At 45.3% G+C, this 19,195-nt stretch overlaps 1 protein-coding gene and 7 non-coding genes across 8 annotated transcripts in view; 4 read left to right on the top strand and 4 right to left on the bottom strand.

Moving 5' to 3' along the window:
* LOC117997523 (histone H2B type 1-C/E/F/G/I) overlaps window positions 1-19,195 on the bottom strand; it is an 881,166-nt gene that overhangs the window by 99,822 nt on the left and 762,149 nt on the right. The window lies entirely within an intron of this gene.
* TRNAI-AAU lies at window positions 3,344-3,417 on the bottom strand. Its single transcript has one exon. It is a non-coding gene; the product is annotated as a tRNA-Ile (tRNA).
* Window positions 5,622-5,695, top strand: TRNAT-AGU. Its single transcript has one exon. It is a non-coding gene; the product is annotated as a tRNA-Thr (tRNA).
* Window positions 8,847-8,919, top strand: TRNAV-AAC. Its single transcript has one exon. It is a non-coding gene; the product is annotated as a tRNA-Val (tRNA).
* On the top strand, window positions 10,449-10,530 carry TRNAS-CGA. Its single transcript has one exon. It is a non-coding gene; the product is annotated as a tRNA-Ser (tRNA).
* Window positions 11,678-11,750, top strand: TRNAR-ACG. Its single transcript has one exon. It is a non-coding gene; the product is annotated as a tRNA-Arg (tRNA).
* Window positions 13,221-13,294, bottom strand: TRNAI-AAU. The gene has a single exon. It is a non-coding gene; the product is annotated as a tRNA-Ile (tRNA).
* On the bottom strand, window positions 15,627-15,699 carry TRNAF-GAA. Its single transcript has one exon. It is a non-coding gene; the product is annotated as a tRNA-Phe (tRNA).

Genomic DNA, 19,195 nt, shown 5'->3' with positions numbered 1-19,195 from the left:
AACCCCAGCACCTGCCGCCCAGCACCCGAACCCGAGCAGTGAACCCCAGCACCTGCCGCCCAGCACCCGAACCCCTCCGTGCGTCCCCCACCCCCAACCACACGCACAAATAGGGACGTCCTACCGTCTGCAAGGCCAGGCCGCTCCGGGTGCATCTCACTGGTGGGGAGCGGCCAGGCCAGGGCCATCTGCTCCCGGGCCCGAGGACTCTGCACCGTCATCCACTCCGTTCCCTCCCGAAGGCCGAGGAGAAGCGACTACTGCCTTCCCGTCCGCCGGGCGCCTCCCGAGCCAGCCTGTGTGCCGCGGGGGCAGCTGCGGTCGCAGACCTACGTTTCTGGACACGTCCCCCCACGTCCCGCCTTCGTCAGGTGGCAGGCTCCGAAGCCTGGCCCTTCTCGAGCCGCCTCAGAGCCCATGGCGGTCCTGCGGCGCCTCCGGACCCGGGGAGCCGCCTTCCCACTCCGGGGCTGCTCCCGTCCGCAGAAACACCGCGAGCGCAGTGGCTGCTCGGGTCTACAACCGGACGCTCCGCCTCCGCCTCGGGCGTCATTTCCGGTCCGCTCTAGGAACCGGGAGGTCTCTGCGCCTCGGTGGTCGGCTCGCGATGTGACTTCTCCACCGGGGTCTCTCCTCCTGGGTCGGCCTCCGAAATGGGCCGGGAGGGGTTCGGGCTTGACCGAGAATAGTATAATGAGCCCGATAACCATATCTAACACTTTCAATAATTATCAACTCATGCAGTTTTATTCATGTATAACCCCAGCCCTCATTCCCCTCACTTACACGTTGAAGTAAATCTCAGACCTGAATCATAACTTCAGCTCAGCCTGGGGTAAGGTAAGGCGAGTGAGTACCTGCCTTGGGCACAAAACTGAGAAGCCTTACCAAAAAGCTTGGCAAACGAAAAAATATTTTAAAGCGATATTTTTTAAAAATAAAAATCAATGCAAAAGATCCATAATGAAGACAGTATCCAAGCTTTTAGCAGGGAATCAGTATTACTGATTTTTCCTTTTGCCTCAGGCTCCAATATAACTGGCATAGGACTAATATTTAAGTACGTACCTCTAAAAAATAAGGAAAAAATATAAATAAACAAAAATAAGAGATAAGGACTTGAAAAAACAATCACAATACAATGATCACATCTAAAAATAAAAATAAAGTCAAGTATTCAATTATTGTTCAAATTTTGCCACTTGTTTTATATATTTTATAAATGGGTTCTATAATATATTACAATTATATGTAGATATTATAATGATAACCTGTATAATATAGAATATATTACAAAAAGCATATATATAGATAGATTACACATGTACTCTTTAAAAAACAAGCCTTTGAACTTATATGTCTCTCAAGTTCTTTGAATCTATAGTTTTTCTCTCTCTCCTTTTATTTGTAGAAGAAACTTGAGGTTTTCCACAGTCTGGATTTTGTTTCCTGTGGACTTTGAAGAAGGCACACAGCAGAAAACCAGTCTTTCACTCCAGTGAAGAGGAGCAAAAATAGTCTTTCTTTCTGCCCTTCTAAGTTCTCAATGTGAGCCCCCGTAACAAAAGACGAATTAACAGAAAAACACACAACTTTATTTAATGTGTTTTATGTAACACGGGATCCCTCATAAGGAAATGACCCAAAGAAGCAGATAGAGTTGCATGTGCATATACTGAATTGGACAAAGGGCAGTAAAATCAGGAAAATGTGATGAGGCAACGGGGCTGGAGCTAGGATAATTAATTGGGTGAAGTGACTAGGAAGATTAGGGTTAATTTAATAAGATTTCCCTGAGCCTCAACTTTCTATCCTTGAGAATTAGAGTGTGACTTTTCTGGTATAAAGAAGACATCTTTCACATGGGAATTTTATCTCCTACTTTTAAGAATAAGAAGAAAGTTTGGAGTGGTTTTCTTGTATCTGATGCTGTTCAAAAGCCCTTAGCTCAAAGTGATCATTGTGCCAAAGTGTCATATTTTGGGCTGGCATATTCTGCCACCCTTCACCAGCTTCTTCCTTATTTCCTAATGACAAAGCCCACAAATCAGCCAACCTACCTCACAAAAGCAGAATTTCCAGCTGGACCGCCTGAAGCTAGAGATCGTTCTGAGACTAAAATGGGCAGGGGAGGCCAGAGCACCAGACCCTCTTCTTTGCCAGCCTCCTTCAGCCACACGGGTCATCGATCTCTACAGTACTGTGTGTTCACTTGGTTTTAGGGCCTTTGCAGTTGCTGTACTGATGGAGAGGAAGAATTTTCTCTACCCTTCAAGTTTCTTCCAGCTGGTCTAAGAATTAAATTTACATGAGACTGATTAACAGGAGGAAAAAAACCCAAAGTTTCATTATGTACACATGGGGGGGGGGCAATAATGAGCAAAATTAAAAGCTTCCTTCCACAAGGAAATAAATATTTGTTAAAATTGTACATAATTTCTTTTGATTATTGAGCTGTTTGGGAGTCCATATTCAAGCCTCTAAATGTGATATGGCTTAAGAAAGAAAATGCTTTGTTCATACTAGAGAAAATTAAGGATATAATTTCCACTACCTCCTTCCCTGGGTTGGAAAAGCCTACACTTCGTACAATGTTGAGAGATTTCCAGATTCAACTTCTGGCTGGCAGGACCAACTCATTTGAAAATAAGCTTTAATTTTGATGGCGTACAAAGTAGAAAGTGCAATTAGAAATACTCAAGATATACTAAGAAAAAAAGTGCAAATGCAAAACAATGAGTAAATGATTATCTTTTGTGTGAAAAAGAAGAAAAATAATAATCAATATAAATATTTACATATACATGCCCAAGGAAAACCAGTAAGGATAAATGAGGAATTATGGACAGAGATTCCCTAGGAAGTGATTTTGAGATGTGGGCTAAGAATAAGGGTGAAAAGGAAACATCTCTATTTATCTTCTTAAAGTTTCTTTTTGAAATACAAAGATGTTGGTCATTCTTACTATTAAAGTTTTGGAAGATTTTTTTCTCATTTGTTAGCCTTTTTTTCTTTAAACTGAACTGGGAAATGCAGAATGACCCAGAAGGAGTGATATAAAGGGTGATTCCACAACTGGTTAATTCAGGGATTCCCCCCCCCCAAAAAAAAACAGTTTCTTCACAGGAAAACAAAGCAAGACCAACGCTGTCTGTTGTGTCTGGTCTTTGCTGCCAAGCTGGATCTGCTGGTGAGATGCAGGAGCGCCTGGAGCCGAGGCTGGTACTCGGCTGCGTCCATGTGAGGACCAGACCTCGTCGCAAACCGGCTCAGAGATCCGTCCACTCCGCGCAGCCCGCGGTCGCCATTACGCCCCACGCGCAGCGCAAAAGCACCGCATCCGTGGCCCGTACGGGGATCGAACCCGCGACCTTGGCGTTATTAGCACCACGCTCTAACCAACTGAGCTAACCGGCCAGGATGCTCGTCGTCTCCTCTAAACGCCACTGAAACAGCATTTTTAATTTAATTTTATTTTTTTTAAGATTTTATTTATTTATTTGGCAGAGAGAGACGTCTACAGCGGGAGAGGGAACGCCAGCAGGGGGAGCGGGAGAGGGAGAAGCAGGCCTCCCGCGGAGCAGGGAGCCCGACGCGGGGCTGAAACAGCATTCCTATCTTGAGGTCTGTCTTGAGAAAAAGGGAGAATTGTTCCCACCCTTTGCGTCCTTCCCCTCTCGCGGGGCAGAGCGGGGAGAAGGGAGGGGGAAAGTTCCATACTCCGCTTCAAGGCATCACGCTTCTTCCAGGAACACCCGAGAAGAGTCAGGCCAAGGTCCGGCAGCGGGACCAGGTGGCTCCCGGCTCCTGGGGCCTGTTCGCGGCAGGCCAGCTCCGCCCGGACCCTGGGGACCCGGGACCCGCAGCCCCCGCCGCCCCCGGTCCGCCCCGAGGGTCGCCGATGTGGAGCTGCAGCGCGGCTCACCGGACGCGCGGTGGCGCCCGAGTGCGGGGCTGGCGTCGGCGCGCGCGCCGGAACCGGGGCGGTGGCCGAAGAGCTCCCGACCCCGCGGGGACCCGGAGCAGAGAGCCGGGCCCCCCCAAGCCAGGCCGAGGGCTGCGGGAGGCAGGGCGTGACCAGAGCCAGGGCCGTCATCTGGCCCGGGAGAAACGCCGGGACTGACCCGGGTCGGGAGGCTCAGGAGGACGGCGGGAAACCTCCTCGGAGGTGCGCCCTCTCCAGCCCGCGCCCGACGCACCTGCCGGCAGGTGCGCGCCCCGGGAGGGGCCGACCGAGCCGCCGAGTCCTCTCATCCTCTGCTCTCGCTGCCGCGCTTGCTGCTCTTCTTCCCACCACGGCGCTTTCTGAGCGAGGGGTGCTAGTATTTTCAGAAGCTTATCGGCCTGTGTACATTCTAAAAACCTTTACCCTCCACTTGTAAGAACATATGTGCACATCTGTGTATTGTGTGGTCTTCTTCTGGATAAGCACTGTAGTCTGTAAGATGTTTAGTCCTTGATATTCTCGTTTTTTCCTAGAAATGGGAATCATATTCTTTGACTAGCTAAGTTTCCCACTTAGTTTCTAACCTCCCATTCCAGGTACTTGCTTCTAATACCATAAATTATTCTTCTGGTCCTTGAGCACGTTTTAACTAACTTTATACATCGTTTGAACCAATTAGTAGATATCTTCATATTTTTTGTCGTTCTGTGGCAACACTTCTGTAAGTCTGTGGGGTAGAATATTGATAGCACCACTCTTGTTTTACCAGGGCACTTGATGTGGTAGATGATTTCTGAGTCTGGGCCACATTCAGACTTACTTTGACCTCTAGAGATCGAAGGAGGCATCAGTCACTTGCCTTTGGTCAGGTTGTGGGCAGTTTTATTGGGAATGCTCTTAGAATCAGCAAATGAGAGAGGGTAAGGGAAGCGGGGTCGGCAAGAGGCAGAAGTTGAGCTTGATGTAGTTTAACAGAGGCCTCACTGTTCTCTCAGGGGTATTTGATCATGGAATGGCCCTTCAGAAATGTCCTGCCTTGAGTCCAATAGGAGGGGGGGAGGCCTTTATACTCTTCCATCAGCCAGTCTTGGATGTGAGCACCCCCAATGGTGGGTGTAAATTTGAGCAAGGTGCCTCTTCTGTTGAGGACAGTTCCCAGAGACCAACCCAGTTGTGAGCCAGCGGCAGTCAACATTTCTGAAGTTGAGAAATGAGTGCCACCATCCTTAAGCGCCATCTGACAGGTGCAAACATATCCTCACAGTTCTTCTGGCAACCGTGTGTCAGACACCTGTTGATTTTGACCAGTAGCATGTACCTTTCCACACTAATAGAGGAGAGCACAGGTGTGGTTAAAACAAAATGGTGGTCAGTATGAAGTCAATTCATTTTTCCTTTGGGGCTCAACAAAGGGCTCTGTCCCTGCCACCAGAGTTTATAGTCTGGCGAATCTAGGGGTGTCCACATTGAAACACTGATCCAAGAAGAGACAGTCATCTCAATCCAGTCCCTATGTTCATCCTTCCAAAAGAACATTCTTCTTTGGTTTTGACTGAGACAATGTCTGTTCTTTTTTGTTTTTGAAACATCTGGTAAACTAGTTACTAAGCTCATTACAGTTGAAGTGTGTGAAATCATACTCAAATAAGATGCAATTGGTGGGGCTGCTGTGCTTGGCTCCGTGGCTTAGCTGGTTAAAGCGCCTGTCTAGTAAACAGGAGATCCTGGGTTCAAATCCCAGCGGGGCCTGTTCTCCTGCTTTCTTCCTGGCTTTTGTGATTTAACCTCCTATGTTTTCTCTAGGTGAGTAGGAACGAACTTGAATTTACACTGGATGAATCTTGTAATACTCAGGCCCTTGAGAAGCATTCCCAACATATATACCAAGAGTAATTTAAGGACTCAGAATATTTGTCCTAGTCATGATATTTGCAGTAAGTGAGTAGCCTAGCTGGGGTTTGCCCCTTTGTCCTACCATTTGAGATCAAGTGACAGAGACTCAACCACTTTAACAACATGCCCTTTCAGATATTCTTTGTATTACTAAGAAAGGATTAATTTCTTGTTGATTGCTGAGCATCTGGGAATGCAAAGATGTTAGAGGACTATTTTTTAAAACTCCTTAAAGTGAATTTGAATCTAACAGATGACATCATGTAACTCCAGAAACACTGAGTGATTAACAGCACTAAATGATAAAAGGTGCCTACTCTGTGAGACAGTTTTAACCATGTCTTGGACATTCACAGTTGTGTCTTTGCTGAAGGGAGTTCTCTGTAATGGAAATGCTATTTCTTTCCTGACACAAGTTATTCTTTATTCAAACCACCTCCCCTATTAAATGTTCCCTGGCTTGGGATCCTCAGACAGACCTCTCCTCTTTTGTGCTATTAAAGTAGGCGTGCTGTTGTTTTAGACCAGCTGTGTGGTTCTTTCTTCTTCATGTCTAGCGATTCATTGGTGAAGTTGGGCAATTGGATAGTTTGGTGAATTCACCTGAACAAAATGTCCATTAAAAAGTGAAAGGTAAAGCATGGCCACGATGAGAAATGTCAGGGAAAGGGAAATGGTTAGGAAATATGTCCACTTGGTGTCTACCCAGGAAACTTTAGGTTTGAAACAAATGTGATAATGACCACACTGTGGATAACTACTTCCGGAAATCATTACTCTGCAGACTCAGCTGAGATCCTCTGGATTCATCTGTCCCTGTTACCTGTTATCACAGTTTCTTCTCTGTATTGGGATTGTTTAATGCTGAGTCTGTGTCTACAATTCCGCATACACAGCACATCAAACTTAGGAGTGTCAAACACTCTTAGGTGGTTAAGTTTTAAGTTCTTGAGTCTTGTACCTACACATGATTGCAACTGGAAGAATCTCAAGCATCTTGGTGCTTTCCAGGGCTGATGTTCACATCTTGACTCATTGCAAAGTCTCTGGAGTTGATCCTTCATCCTTCAGAATTTCTTCATCAACTCTAAACCTCTTGATTGCCTGCCTGGAGCTAATCTCCCCAAATATCCACATCTAAGACAGATCTCTCCCTAGCTTCAAACTCACATCTCAGTCTCCACTTGGATTTTATATAGGTACCACTAACACAGTGCACCATAAACTCAACTAACATCAATCCCATTGGAAACCTGTGGTTAACTTTGATTCCTCCCACCATCAAATCATCACAAAGTCTGTTGACTTTGCCTTCAACATGAGTAAGATGTCTTTCCCTTCTGTCCTTCTATTGGTCTCTATTTGGGTCTTCAATATCTCTTCTTGACCATAATCTATAATAGCCTCCTCTGGTTCCCCCCTGTCTTCAAGATTGGTCATCAAAGCCATTCTCGACATGTGTATTTTACAGTAGTTAAGTGTAGTGTCTTTTAAGTGCTAACTAGGTCAAGTTGATCAGTTACTAGCTATGGTTCAAATCCTCTATATCCTACTTACTTCCCCTTTTCTTTCAGCTTCTCATCAGCTACTCAAAGGAGTCTTTAAAATCACCAACCATAGTTGTGGTTGTTCTATTTCTTGTTTTAGTTTTCTCAGTTTTGCTTCATATGAGAATAAGTCCTCTTGGCGAATTGTTCATGTTATTGTTATTGAATGTGTCTCTTTATCTTTATGCCCTGCTTTTAAGCAGACAGAGAGTCTTTAGTACCCTAGGGTCTACTCTGTCTGATATTGATATATATCCGATATTGATATGATGGTTCATTTTTTCAAGGTATATCTTCCCTCACCACTCTACTTTCAACCTGTCATCTTTATTTGTCTTATGTATCTCTTGTAAGCAGGGTACAGGTGGCTCCTGTTTTTCTTTGTTTTATTTTACTATTTAGCCTGCCAATCTCTGCCTTTAATTATGTGTTTATCTCATTTACATTAAATGCAATTATTTATATTTGGATTTAAGTCCATCATCAAGTTAATTGTTTTCTATTTGTCCCACTTGTTTTTTTCTCTTTTTCTGCCTTTCTTTGATTTAATATTTATTATTCCATTTAATCTTTGTTTAACCTAAAATGTATTCTCTTTTCCCCCCAGCTGCTTTTAAGATTTTTTAAATTTTGGTTTTCAAGCATTTCAATATAATTTGGGTAGTTACAATTTTCTTTATGGTTAATCTGGCTGTCATTTTCTGAGTTTATTGAATCGATGCGTTGTGACTTTTTTTTTTCATTGAGCTGTGTCCTTAAGATTAGTGCATTTTAATTATATAAATTACACTTTGATTCTTTTTAAAAAAGAAATCTTGGGGCGCCTAGGTGGCTCAGTCATTGAGCGTCTGCCTTCTGCTTCTCCCTCTCCCACTCCCTCTGCTGTGTTCCCTCTCTCACTGTCTCTCTCTCTCTGTAAAATAAATAAATAAAATCTTAATAAAAAAAAGAAATCTTCACTGATGACATCTACACTCCAAGAATTAGCAGTCCAACTTCTCTCCTCATATTCAGATTTAAATATACCTTCCCCTCTTTGGAAGGCACAACCCGTATTTTCTCTCATCTGGCCCACATATTCCCTTTTAATCTAATTTATTTCCATACCCTGCTTCAAATCCTTGGATATCCTCCCACCACCAACATCATGCCCACTCCATTCAGCTCCCAATGAAAAAATCCCCTTTCTAACTTCTCTGCATCATATTTCATCATACTCTTTTCATCTATGAAGTCTCCGATCTGGTGTCATTTTCTCTAGAAAGCCACCAGGGCACTGGGGTAGTTTCCAGTTTTTTGGCTGTTCTAAACAGGCTTCTCTGAACATTATAGTAGATATATTTGGCAAGAGCATTTCTACTGGTATATGACAGTGTTAACTTCGTAAAGGGAACTCCCTCCAGAAAAAAGACCTGGGGCATCAAGAAATACTAACTTTTACCGTAGGCTTCCCCCATGGGGTTTCCGTAGTGTAGTGGTTATCACATTCGCCTAACACGCGAAAGGTCCCCGGTTCGAAACTGGGCGGAAACACACGCTTTTTGCTTCTGAGCCTATTTCCTTTTAGCCATGAACTTGTACTTTCTTTCGAGGGTCTCAGACTTAAAAAAAAAAACGCGAGTATTTGAGACCCTGAAATATGCCACTTTAGCATAAGGATGATTTTGAGCTGAGAGCTATTAAGAAAAAGCAAATAGGAAGGGCTCTCTTTCTCTGTCTGCTTAAAAGCAGGGCATGAATGTCCCTTTGTGAAGGTGTTCCCCTCCCGTCTCTCATGACAGAGGAGGAGAACTACCCTGATCACTAGAGATGGAAAGTCAGCACCAAGATGAGTCTGCAGAAACAAATCCTGCTAAAATAATTCCCGCTTCCATTAGTTTCCCCATATAGTTACCTTCCCACAAATGTTGCCCCTAGAAGCCCAAACTCCCCTTTTCTTTGTCTACCTACTTCCCTACAATGTTGTTAAAATGGTATGAAATCTTTCGAGTCTAACTGCCTCTTTGGGTTCTCGTTTCTTTCCTGGGAAGCCTTCATGAATGTAAAATTAAAATAAAAAACATCCACATCAACAAAATTTGTAAACTTTTTCTCCTGTTAACCTGTCCTTTGTCAGTTGGACTCATAGGCCCCTGCTACAAACCTAACAGAATAGAGGAAAAATTCTTCCTCCTTACATATGGAAATTGTGAAGATCAGGGCTTTGGGAATTTGAAGAAAATACACACATATCCAAAAAGATGTTAAGGATGAAGCATGTAATGTGGAGCCAGGAGTACTTGCATTTGAACCATAATTCACAAGGTTCCACACAAAATAAATAAGGTGCATAGTGTGTTAAAGGACCATGAGTGTTATGGAGAAAAATAAAGCAAAGAATGGGGAGGAATCCTGGAATGAGGGGAGTGTAGGGCTTAGATATAATGTTCAGGCTGTGTTTCCTGATAAACTGATATTTGAGAAAGCACCTGAAGTAGGTAAGGGGCTGGGTCATACATATATCAAAGCAAGAATAGTCCAGCAAGGGGTGCAGTGGGAGAAATGAGATCTTGGGCAACTCAGCAGCCCAAGTGGGGGCTTTGGCATTTACTCTGATGAAATGAGATGTTGTTGAGTTTTGAGCAAAGCTGTGCTCAAAGTGTTTTGGGTTCAAAAAGATCTCTCTGGTTGCTTATCATTGAGTGTTTTGTAAGGACGGAAGAAGGGAAACCTATTAAGAGATTTTTGCAATATCCCATGTCAGAGATGAAGATGTGGTGGCCCGGGGTGATAGCAGTTAGGTGGTGAGAAGTTGTTCGGATCTAGATGCATTTTGAGGGGAGAGGAAACGAGAATCCCCTCACATATGTGGAATGGAAGAATAACTGAAGTCAAGGGTGTTGCCAAGATTTTTGCGTAAATATCTGAAAAGTTGAAATTGCCATTAAGTGAAATATGGAAGCCTGGGCTTGGAGAAGGTTTTGAGAGGACACTCAGGAACCAGTCATCCTCTCTCTAACATGCTACATGGTAAATGACATGTACCTGTCTTCACTCTAATGAATGAAGGACTCAGAAGAGGGGCTGTGATGGCCGAGTGGTTAAGGCGTTGGACTCGAAATCCAATGGGGTCTCCCCGCGCAGGTTCAAATCCTGCTCACAGCGTTGTGCTTTTTGGTGTGGGGCCCACCCGTTGAAGCTTCTGCAAAATGGAATGGCTCCCCGCCCAGCACCGCAGAGACAGCTCTTAAGCGGCAGTTCCAACTTATAACTCAAATCCTTTAGGAGGGCAGCGCCCCCTAGTTACGAGTTCCATCGGCTTTCATCGTCTGGGTGCCAGCTCAGTGTCCCCACTGTTCACACCGAGCTTCGGACGTGGAGCGCTCAAAAACACTGGCTGGTGGAGGGGAAGTTGTTAAATCTGGTGAGTGCCTGAGCACAGGAGATGTTGAAATTTGGGGGAATAGATGCCCTTTCTGATCATAGAGCCCGCAGCTTCCTTAAAGGCATTCTCAGGCAGTAATCTTTAGTGTTTGTACTGACATCAAAGGCTGGTGAGAGCCATAAAAAATTTAGGGTAATACTCCATCATATTTGCCAAGTGCTCTTTGAGCACTTTTTACAAATAAGGAAATTGAGGCACAGAGAGGATATATTTGGACTTCTGACTTTGCCTTTTCAAGCCCATATGAAACCTCGTCCCCTCAGCAGACTAAACCTCTCTTTTATAAGCACTTTTGCATTTGCAGCTCTTTTGAAGAGCTAAGTAAAATTTAAGCCAATTTTGTATTTGTTAGTAAATGAGTTCCTGGTTTCCAAGTTTCTTTGTCAAATGCCATTCTTAAAATGTATACTTCTATTGAATTCTTGCCTCCTTATTGCATTTTGTGTTTATTGCAATTTGTGGGCAGATGAATATTACGGGTGGGGGAGGGCAGTAATGAAGAGCTCAAAACTAGGCACTAATATAAACTGGGTAAGGAGTGAAGAGAGAACGTGGAAACTGAGTCCATGGAGATACGTTCAAGTAAAACAACAAAACAAAAATAAAACCAACAGCTACTAAGCACCAAACAAGTTTCCAAAGCATACAGTCAGAAAATAAGTGAAGATTGACCTATTTTCAATGAAAACATTTTATGTAAATGTGGATAATGCAAACCAGTCACAAAATAAATTATGCTTTCCCAGAATGGGTACAGATTTTGTTCCTAATCCCTGTCTAAATTAAAAAATCAACCACTTCTTTGTCTGATATGAATTGTGTATAGTAATAGAAAAATACAAGTATTGATAGCTTCATGACAGGCGCGGGCCAGTGGCGCAATGGATAACGCGTCTGACTACGGATCAGAAGATTCTAGGTTCGACTCCTGGCTGGCTCGCTGAGCTCACTTTTTCTTCACACTTTCTAGGTATTTTTTTTTTTTTTTTTTTTTTTTTTTTTAACAAAGCATTGAAGCAATCCTTAAAGTCTTTCGAATACACTTTCCTGGAACTGATCCTTCACTTTTGCGGATGCTCTCCCGCATCGACTGTCCGCTGAGCCTGAAAGAGACGTCAGAAGCATCAAAGGAACAATCCTCTAAGATTTTCTTCTGTCATCGCTTCTTGAACTTGAGACAGGAGATTGGCTGAAAAAGACCATTAGAAGGAAGGTTTTAAAATCAAAGAAGCTCTAAAGAAAAATAAACAATGACTTTTCTTCCAGTGTCTTCTCCATCGATGTTTTCTCCCCACTGGGAAGAGTCCTCACCCTAGAGGTCTCTCCTGCGCAGTTCCTTCCTCGCGTGGCTACCAAAGAGAGAGGGGACAGACATCTCTTGGGGAAATGTTGAGGCAGGGAAGGTTCGGCTGCGGGGACACGGGTGCGAGCGGCCCTTTGCCTCAGCTGAGCCCTTTAGAGAGAGGTTGGCTCTGAAGACCGCGGTCGCCACTCACCCCCGACGTGTCCCCACGTGCACGGCCGAGCCTTCTTCGGGACAGAGCCCCCACCCCCATCCCCACCCCCGAGGGGACAGAGAATCAACAGGAAGGAATCCCTTCTTTTGCAAAGGTAAACAACGGGGAAACGATGAGAGTGTAAGGAAGACCTGGGAGGTGGCAGCTCTCGGGCTGCCTCTCTGGACCAACCTGCCTCCTCCCTGCGCGTCGAGGCCGCGCGCAGAGGCTGGAGAGAAATCACTGCCAAGTGGGGAAAACGTCCTCAGACCAACCCCGAAAAATCATCTTCATATGTGGGCCGATTTCCGAAAGTGCAGCTCGTCTCCTCGGTGTGCATCGCAGGTGACTTGCAGTCCCCGCGTCGCTTTGGGGGCGGAGACCAAACCGGAGAAAGCAGGTGCGCCCGCAGGTGCACGGAGCCCGGCCCGCGCCGCGCTCGGCGCCCTGTCCTCGCAGGCACCCGGGACGGAGGGTTCTCGATGAAAAGGGAGGACCGAGCACGGACCCGACGGGAACACAGCGCGCGTCTCGCGGCCCTAGCCGACCGGGTCGCTGGTCCCGCTGCGCACGACTGCTTTTCTCCCCTGAAGCTTGAAACTTCTATGACGCGCCCAGATAATGCTGTCTCCTGACTTCCACTGAAAACTGAGCAGGCGTATTTCAAAGACTCCTCAATGTCCCCATTCCTAAAACACAACCGCCTGGCTCCCACGATACTCCCTCAAGTTTCTTCAGTGGAGTCTTCCTAGCAGGGGTTACGTTACTTTTTATTAAAAACAAGCAAAGCGAGGCGAAAATACACAGCCTTCAAGTTGAGGGCCGATGTCTGGACTCTCGCTTGTGGCCCTGGCGATTTGGGGTTGTAGGTGGTTCGAGCTGGGCAGGCAGACAGGCCAAAAGGTCACCCTGTGTGGCCCGTACGGGGATCGAACCCGCGACCTTGGCGTTATTAGCACCACGCTCTAACCAACTGAGCTAACCGGCCACCCTGACGGCAAGGCCCTTTCTTTAAAAGGTAAGTTTCTCTACATTTCTGTTTGACACTAAAAGGAATTTCTTCTCTTCTCCCCCCTCGTTCTAAGGGGACCTCTCAGCCATATTCACAGAGTGTAATGAGTCTACATCCTTTCAGTTCTTCGGATTTGGAGAAGAAAATCCACGGAGAAACTTCTGTGCGGGGGCTGAGTCGAGTCTAGTTGTGGAGGGTGCGCTGTAGCCGGATTTTCAGCTGCTGGTGAAGGGAGTCCCCCCTTTTTAGAAGCACGTCCGTAGCGTTGGATCACAAATTGCACACTTGTCTTTCATGGCTGGTAACGTAACGTCCCATTAGGTCCAGGCTGTTCCAAGGCGAGGAAACGAGCGGCGGAGGGAAGGACCCAGGGCCCCGGGGTCGCGGACGACCCGCAGACACTGCGCTGACGTCATCAGCCATGCGGTCGGGCGCTGGACGGCGGCCCCCGGCAGCACGGGTCCCGCGCTAAGTCGGGGTGACTTGTTGTCTTGTTAGGGGTGGGGAAAGGGGCCGCGGAGGTCGGCAGAGGGCGAGGTGGCGGCGGCGCCGGCTGAGCGTTCACGTTCTCACCCGACGGCACCTTCTGCGCGTCACTCAGGTTGCGGGGCGCGAGCCGAGGGGCCCCCGGCCCGGGCGGCGGAGGCCGGGGTCGGGGAGGCGCGCTCTGCTGGCCCCCTCGCCCGGAGACGGGGGGGCCGCCGCGTGCGTTGCCCTGTAACTTTCCGGTTTTCTTGCTGACCGACCCCAGGCAGTTTTCGGCGAGTCCTTCATCTGGAGCTGAGCGAATCAACAAGTAACGACTGTTGATTTGGAGGCCGACGCGGCCCCGGAGCGAAGCTTGAGCCTCCGGTGCCCCCGCTCAGGTCGAGCGCGGAGTCCCGCGATGTTCCCCCTCGCCCTCTTCCCGTCTGCAGGGCTCTCGCCGGCGGCCCGGGGCTCCCGAGCCTCGACGCCGCCGAAAGGGCGCTCTCCGACGTGGCCTCTGCAGTCTGCGAGCTCCTGGTCGCCGCGGTGGACTGCATCCCCGAGCGTCCGCAGGCAAAGCCACCGCGACGCACCTCGCTTGTGTCCGGGCCTTGCAACCCCAAAAGGATTACTCTTGGCTCCTCCCTCCTGCGGACGAGCGGAGTTTCCCGGGAGGCAGGCCTCCCCGACCTTTCCGACCCCGCCCGAGGGTGTCCGGGAGGATTCCTCGCGCCGGGCACTCGCTCTCCTAGAAAAGCCAGCACCTTCCCAGGTGGCAAACCCAAGATATGGGTCTGCTGTCCTCACCCCCACCTTCAGCTACGTCCCGGGTAGACTGAGGGCTCCAGATCCAAGAATTATATTTTCCTGTACCCTGCTTTTGAATGAAATATTGTGTATGAACCCTACTAAGAGTGATTCCGGATCAAAAGAAGGACTCGTTAAAAGATCTGTCCTTTAACATTACACCATGGTGCAGAACGAATCTCCACCGATCTTAGACTCCAACTCCCCCCAGATCCTCCTGGGAGGCCACCGGAGCGCTCGGTTTCTTGTTTATCCTCCTCAAAATATTCTATGCATAGTCAAGCATACCTTTAATATCTTCACCTACATCATTGGCAATACACAAGGGAATACCTGTCTCAAATGTCTTGTAAGAAAATTTCAAATTATGTGTGTTACATTCCAGATTAGAGTCTATGAATTATCCAACACTGTCCCGGGAAAAATAATAAATCAATATTAAGAATCCCTATTAATATTTTACAGCATATATGTGTGTATACATACCATCCCATATAATCTTAATAAATACTACTAAAATTCAATTTATGCTTATACTATCATTCTTGCCTTTCTTCATAGTAAAATGACGCACTAGGCCTGTCTCAGCAGCTGAAAACCAAATGCTGTATAAGATAAGCAAAACTTTTTACAGGATTCAAAGTGCTGACAGCAATGTAAGGATCCGTAAGGGCCAACACTAAGTGAAGGCAGGAACAGAGGTAATTAAGAACTGAAAGTGCCCATGCCCTGATTCTTATAGATGCACTTAATAACACCCGAGTGCTCTGAAAAAGGCACTGGGAGGTTTTCTTTCTTTACTTCAAGGAATTGCTGGAAGGAATTAGGTGTATGGACGTAGAATTGCCAAAGAATTTACAAGGGCCCTTTCCATGATGAGGGTAAATGTCTGTAGCTCCTTTCCACATCACTGGCACTGTGGACTCAACTTATTTGAAGGTGATTGACATTGGTATGGGTGGGTATTCACAGTTTACACAGCCAATCAGTAATGGGAAAGTCAACGATTTCTGCAAAAAGAACAGGAGGTACCTGCCGAGACCCGGGATTGAACCAGGGACCTTTAGATCTTCAGTCTAACGCTCTCCCAACTGAGCTATCTCGGCCCGTCTTTAAGATGTTTTTTTTTTTTTATCAATTACTTTTACAACCTTTTCTGAACAGCTTATTTTCCTTTTTGGATGCTACATTTCAAGAAAAATAAGTAAAGTCTTTGTCTTGTTTTCTGCAATTGTAACATTGTGCCCATTTCAAAAATGATTATACCTACATAAAAATTAGACAATGGGGAAACATACTCAAAGTTTCCTGAGTATTATAGGAAGAATGAAAAAACAGTGATAACGAAAATTTTATATACGGTTTCTAAGGATATGAATTAGACAACCGTTGGGGTGTAGTGATTCAAATCGTCCTGCTGGAAGAATTCAAGACAACACCATCTGGAATAAATTCTAGTTTGGACCGCAAACATTTTTTTATTCTTTCAGTTGTTTTTATTCCTTTCCCCGTTCATTTATTAAGGTATAAATTACATACAGTAAAGTATGCAAATTTTAAGTGCACAGCTTGATGATTTTTACAAATTTGCATTCCTGGGTAACCACCTCAGCTCTCTCAGGATCCCTCTCCTTTGCTATCCTCCCAAAGTTAGCCACCGGTCTGAACTCTCACTATATGTGCTGTCATTTATTTTGTACCTTCCCATACATTAAATCAAATTGAATCTGCGTTCTTCTATCTGGCTTCTTTCACTCAATATTGTCTTTGAGATTCATCTGTGTTTTTATCTATGAAAACAGTTTGTTCCTGTTCATCACCTTCCATTTGGTCAGACCACAATGTACTTGTCCATTCTAATGCTAATGGGCGCTTGGTTTCCAGTTTTAGGTTACAAAAATCATGGAACCTTCTTGTGCAAATTTTAGGTGAACATAAACACACATCTATCAGATAAATAGATACATATATACATGTATACATAGATAGGTACATAGATGTGCAGATAGATGTGTGAAATTGCTAGGTCATGTATGCTGGATATATGTATGTGTAACTGTTGCTAAACAGTTTTCCAAAATGCATGTATCAGTGTAAACTATTAACAACATGTTAATGAGGCTTCCGGTCACACCACAGACTAGCGAATACTGGATATTGTCAGCCATTTCAATTTTGGCTCTTCAGGCCAGGATGTAGTGGAAGTTCTTTGTGATTTTAACTCGTATTTTTTGATGACTAATGATACTAATTATTAACAGGGGAGAGAATAAGATATTTTTGGTGTTTCTCTATATTTTTTTAAATATTTACATTATGGGAGTATCTATTATTTGGATAATGGAAAAATAATTGAAAAAATTGAAAATTTTAATAATTGAAAAAAATTGAAAAAATAATAATTTAGCATATCCCATATCAAAAATTATATGAGATGTTTGCAGTCAACAAACCCCACCTCCTATATAATGCAAAAAGTTATAGTATTTAGGTATGGACAAGGCCAAACACAAGTCTTGGCTCTTTTGCTCAAACCTGCTGATAAGGCCAAACACAGACCCTTCCCCTTCCACTCCTAGCCAAGTTCTTGTTCTTTGTCTCATGAGTGATTAGCTAAGATGAGAACTGTTTGTCCCTGTGTGTCCCCTGGTTCAATGATTTGAGAAGGACTCAAGGACTCAGCATATAGTTGTCCTCACAGCTATTATTGATTACAGCAAAAGGATACAAAGCAAAGTCAGCAAAGGGAAAAGGCACATGGGGAAAAGTCTGGAGGAAACCAGGTGCAGGTCACACAGGATGGGCTTAATTCCTTCAACCCAAAATTGTGACAACACATGAAAAATGTCCACCAGGCAAGTTCACTAAAGACTCGGTACCCAAGATATTAGGGGGATGCCTAGCATATATCAAAACTCCAGACCCAGAAAGAAAGCAGGTGTTCAGCACAAACTGTATGGTTAGCATGAACAGCTTAGGCAGTGAGCCACTCCTGTCACCTGGGAAATGGTGGGAACTCTCTTAAATCTAAGTTCCCAGGTGCCAGCCGAGGGCCAAGCAGGCCTTTCTAAGGAGAATAGTCTCAGGCCTGCTATGCTAACTTTCTGTACAATCCCCTTGAAAGTAGCTAGACACACAAATGAACACATCCCATTCATCTGATTAAAGCTTCTCCAATGCAAAACAATTCCAAATAACCTCATCTGGAAGTTGTGGACTATCCCTATAAAAGTCTATGGCAAACTACCCTGCAGAGAACACTCTGATCCTTCAGTCTGGGGTGCTCTCTGGATCGCAAGACCCTAAATAAAGTCAATGTCCTCATTTATCTGGTGTTCGTCTTTTTTAGATTTTTTTTTTTTTTTTAATTTATTTGAGAGAGAGAGAGAGCACATGAGAGGGGGGAGGGTCAGAGGCAGAAGCAGGCTCCCTGCCGAGCAGGGAGCCCGATGCGGGACTCGATCCCAGGACTCCAGGATCATGACCTGAGCTGAAGGCAGTCGCTTAACCAACCGAGCCACCCAGGCGCCCCTGGTGTTTGTCTTTGACAGTTTGGTATCCTGAGTCACACAGGAGGAAAAGCCCACCCGGGACACCCATCTCATCCACCCGGACACTGAGTCCTCCCAAGCCTGTTGTGCTCCTTTCCTCATGGGATCCCACAGGGAACCCAGCTCCTCATCCAGGTGCTCCACACATTCCTCTGTGGTAGGTTGGAAAGGATCTAATTTCACTTCTTTGTTTGAGAATTCTTCGGGTTTGGTTTGGTTGCTAGCTTTTGTTTAACCTTGGTATTATGGGTAGCTCTAAATCCACCCCCAGCCCCCTTCAAAAGCCCCCACCCTGACATGCTTTGGCACTATGGTGACAATTCAGTTCATTTCCTCCCAAAATGGCAGAATTTAACTCCTAGGACTATCTTTTTTTAGTACGTCCTTGGTTATTTAAGATAAAAAGTCTTTCCTCTTTTGAAACAACTAAGGTTATTTATAATCATATTGCCTCCTATGTTGATTTTTTAAAACAGACTTTATTCTTTAGAGTATTTTAAAGTTACATAAAAATTGTACGGGAAGTACAATGTTCCCATATTTCCTCTTCTCCTAACTTCAGAGATGCCCCTATTATTAACGTCTTGTGATATGTTTGTTACGATGGATGAACCAAGGTTGATGCATTGTTACTAGCTAAAGTCCATAGTTTACATTAGGATCTACTCTTTGTGTTGTACGGTTCGATGGATTTTGACAAATGCATTAGTTAAATGACTAGTAGGCATGGCGATGTAGCCTGAGGCTACTACTGACCTTCTGATGACGTGAGAGAGGGAGGATTATCAGACCCCAGTTGACCGCGGGCAACTGAAACTGTCAAAGCGCAGCTGTGTGTAAGGGAGGGTGACTGTGCCGTCGGTCCCCAACTTACAATGGTTCAGTTTACGATGGTGCAAAAGCAATATACATTCAGTAGAAAGCATACTTTGAATTTTGATCTTTTCCCAGGCTGTGATGTGGGTGGGATCCTCTCTGGTGATGCTGTGCAGCGGGCCGCAGCTCCCGGTCAGCCGCAGGATCACAAGGGACAACAACCCATACACTGAAA

Source organism: Mirounga leonina, unplaced genomic scaffold (genome assembly GCF_011800145.1).
Source record: "Mirounga leonina isolate KUSES-001 unplaced genomic scaffold, KU_Mleo_1.0 Mir_366, whole genome shotgun sequence".
Taxonomy (NCBI): Eukaryota; Metazoa; Chordata; class Mammalia; order Carnivora; family Phocidae; genus Mirounga; species Mirounga leonina.
This window is presented reverse-complemented; position numbering and strand designations above follow the sequence as displayed.